This window comes from Pelecanus crispus, chromosome 26 (genome assembly GCF_030463565.1).
Source record: "Pelecanus crispus isolate bPelCri1 chromosome 26, bPelCri1.pri, whole genome shotgun sequence".
In the NCBI taxonomy this organism is placed as follows: Eukaryota; Metazoa; Chordata; class Aves; order Pelecaniformes; family Pelecanidae; genus Pelecanus; species Pelecanus crispus.
Genome location: NC_134668.1, coordinates 1,699,760 through 1,703,457, shown reverse-complemented (window position 1 = coordinate 1,703,457; position 3,698 = coordinate 1,699,760).

Genomic DNA, 3,698 nt, shown 5'->3' with positions numbered 1-3,698 from the left:
CCTGCCTCCGGCGTCCCTCGGGGGAGGCCTGCAGCTGCGAGGGGGCGAGATCCATCGGCGCGTGGATGAAGGGCACCTTCCCCGGCCCCCCCGCAGCCCCCCATGACCCACCCAAGGGACAGGGCAGCGCCCTCCAGCCGCTCCCCCTGAGGTGAGTTTGGGGGGTCTCAGCCCGGCCGAAGCATCCCCCCTCACGTGTGCCACGACCCGGTTCCTCGGGGGTCCACAACCCCCCCGCCAGGTGGGAACGGCTCCTCCCCGCTCCCCCTGTCACCCACTGGCCCCCCAGGTGTCACCCCCCAGGTCAGGGTGGGGACAGTGTGGGGACACCCTGGGGCAGCCCCCTCCCCACCAGCGAGGCCCCTGCGGGGGCCGGGGGGGGTGCATGACCTCGATTAAACCCGCAGAGTTGGGGGACAAGCCCGGCTCTGTGCCACACTGGCACCCCGGTGGGTCACCGGGACCCCCCAGGAGCCACCCGGACCCCCCCCCAGGAGCTACCAGGACCCCCCCGCCAGGAGCAGCAGCACCAGCTCCATGGGGGGTGGGGGTCGGGGGGAAGCACCCTCAGCGCCCGCAGCAAAGCCAGGACCCCCCCGGTGCCTTGCGCCGTGGGGCCGGGTGGGATTTGGGGTGCGGCGATAAAGCGGGGTGCGCGGGGTCCCCTCCCTTGGCACCCGGCCGCTGCCTTGTGCCTCAGTTTCCCCAGGCCCGGCACCGAGTGCAGGGGGGAAAATGGGGGGGGGGGGGGGGGGGGGGTCACCCACAAACACAACAACCAAAGGTGGGGGGGGGCCATGCCCCCCCCCAGTACCTCACGTACACCCCAAAAGCACGGGGGGAGGGCAAAGGAGACCCCAAACGTGACCGCGAGCCACAGCCAAGACCCCCGACCCGACCGCGGGCCCCCCCCAGCTCCACGCACCGACACCCCCCCGCACCCCACGGCACGGGGCACCGGGGAGTGGGGAACACGCAGGGGCAGCCCCCGGCACCCCGAAACCCCGGCTGCCCCCCGAAACGGCGCGGGGAGGGAGGGGGGGGGAGGTCGGGGGAGCCCCCGGTGAGGTCCCTGCCCGGGTGGGGGGGCCGCCGCCCCCCCCCCCAGCAAATATCCTCCGGTTCCCCGGTAATCCCGGGGGGATTAGGGCCGCCCCGGGGCGGCTGCGCCCTCCCCGGAAGGGCCCCGGCGTGCACCGGGGACGGGGGGGGGGGGGTCGGCGGAGGGGCCCGGCCGGCCCTGCCCGCGCCCCCGGGGCTCCGGGGGGGCTGAAGCACCGCGCGGGGACGCCCCCCCCCCTCCTCCCCGGTGCCCCCAGACCACGCTTCCCCCCTTCCCCGGTACAACCGGGCCCTCCGGGGGGGCCGAGCCAGCCAGGCCCCGTGCCCCGGCCCGCCGCGGCCTACCCGGGCACCGGCACCGGGGCCCCGGGGCGGCGGGCCCGGCCGTACCTGCGCTCGGGCGGCGGCGCGGCGGCCCGTGCCCCACCGGTTCCCCGGGCGGCGGGCATCGCCGGTACCGGTAGCGGACACAAAGGGAGCCCGGGGGCCGCGCTCCGGGCCCGGCCGCCGGGGAGGCCTGGCCGGGAGGAGGCGGCGGCGGCGGCGGCGCGGCCCGGCGGAGGCGGCGCGGCCCGGGGCCGAAAGCGGGGCCTCTCCCTTCCGGGGCCGCGGGGGCCCGGGACACGAACGCGCGGGAGCCCCGGCGGGGCCGCCCCCCCCGCCCCTCGCCCGGCTCTTACCCCCGCGGCCGCCCCTACGCCGACGGGCCTCGGGGCGCGGGGCGGACGGTGCTCCCCGGCGCGGCCATTTCCAGAGGAAAGTAGGTCCCGCCGCCCGCCCCCGCCCCGCCCCGCCCGCCCGCCCGCCCCGCCGGGGGCCGCCGCGCTGCGCCCTGGGGGCCGCGGCCGGGGGGCGCCGCGCCCGCACTACTTGGCGGCGGGGGGTTCGGGCGGAGGGAGACGGGTGCGCGGCGGCGGGCGCTGCGGCCGCGGGGGGTGTGACGGCGCGGGCCGCAGCGCACGCTGCCGGGAGGGATCCCTCCGCGACGCTTAACCCCGCCGGCGCCGGGGCGGGCGGCGCGCACGTGGGCACGGCGGGGCGGCACCGGGCAACGGCGCTGGCTCCGCCCCCCCCCCACCACCACCACCGTGGGGACCGGAGCGGCCCTGCCGGGGACGCGGGTGGCCGTGGGTGCCCGTAGGGAGGGCTCCGCGCCCGGTGCCGGTGTCCCCGGGGCCGCCGCCGGCGGTATTGGATCGCGAACGCGCGGGACGCGCTCCCCACGGCTCCCGCGTGGTGCCGAGCCACGGCTCTTGTACCCCCGTGGGGCAGCGCCAGGTCCCCGGGACCCCTCCCGGTACCCGTGGTCCCTCCCGGTACCGGACAGCCCAGGGCCACGCACACGGGAAGCCCCACGCGTGCCCCCTCGCCCGCTCTGCGCCCCCGGCCCCCCCACTCGCCTCCGTCCCGCACCCCTCGGCCCCACAGCCCCCCAGCCGGCGGGGGCACCCGTAGGCCGAGCGGGACCGGATCGGGGCGGCGGCTCCGTTCCCCGGTCCCGGATCAGCCCGGCCGCCGCGATCCCGCGGGGCAGCCCGGGGACCCCGCTCCGGCGTGGGGGGGGGGGGGGGGGGGGAAGCAGCCCCGGCCCCACTCGGTCACAACCGGCGACCCCCCCGCCCCGGGACCCCCAGCAGGGGCAGGCCAGCCCCGGGGGGACCAAGGACCGGTACCGGCTGAGCCAAGGGACCCGCGGAGGCCTGAGCCCAGACCCAGAGGTCGCGGGGGGGGGGACGGGACAGGACTCCGGGGGCCCAGAACCCCGGTACCCCCCAGGCTGCAACACCCCAGCTCCCGCTGCCCCCCCCCCCCCATCCCAACACCGAGCAAGGGGGCACAGAGCAGCCCCCCCCCCGCACCCCACTTCCCCCCTCAGCAGCACCCTGCTCCTCTCTAGCAGCCTAATTGGGTAATTAGCAGTAATTAGCCTGGCAGGGTGGAGATAAGCCACACCGGGAACCGCAACCAGGCCAGGCACCCCGGCACTGCAGAGCACCCAGCCCGGGGGTGCAGCTTTTGGGTGGGGGGGACAGGGCTGCAGAGCCCCCCCGGGGTCCCAGTGACAGCCCCAGGGTGCTCAGCCCCATGGGGGGGCTGTGCCCCACACTGCATTTGGGGCTGGGGGAGCCCAATGTTGGGGTGTTGGGGGATCCCCCCATGCTGCCTCACCTTCCTCCCCTGTCCCAGGGCAGGAGCAGACCCCCCCAGCCCCAGCCTGGGCTCCGAGGGGGTTCACAGACAAAACAACGTTTAATTGTTCCAGCCCCGCGGCCCCGACTCCCACGAGCAGCGGCTGCCAGCGCGGCACAGCCGGGACCGCAGCCCCGCGCCGGGAACAACACCCGCATTCAGCCCCGGCTCCCCGCAGCCGGAGGGGGAACAGCCCCAGCGTGTCCTCGTGCGTGGGGGGGGGGGGGGGCCAGGGGCTACGAGCAGGGGGTGCTCCCCGGCTGGGATGGGACTCCCACCCCGCTTCCCAGTCCCTTCATGAGCCCCACAGCCTGTGCAAAGTGAGGGGTCCCGGATAACAGCGGGACCATGTGGGTCCCAGTGCCCCCCCGAAGCCACCACCGTGGTCCGGGGGGAAGGTCCTGTGGGAGGTCTGCCCCGTCCTGGGGGTCTGCCCCGGGCAGGGC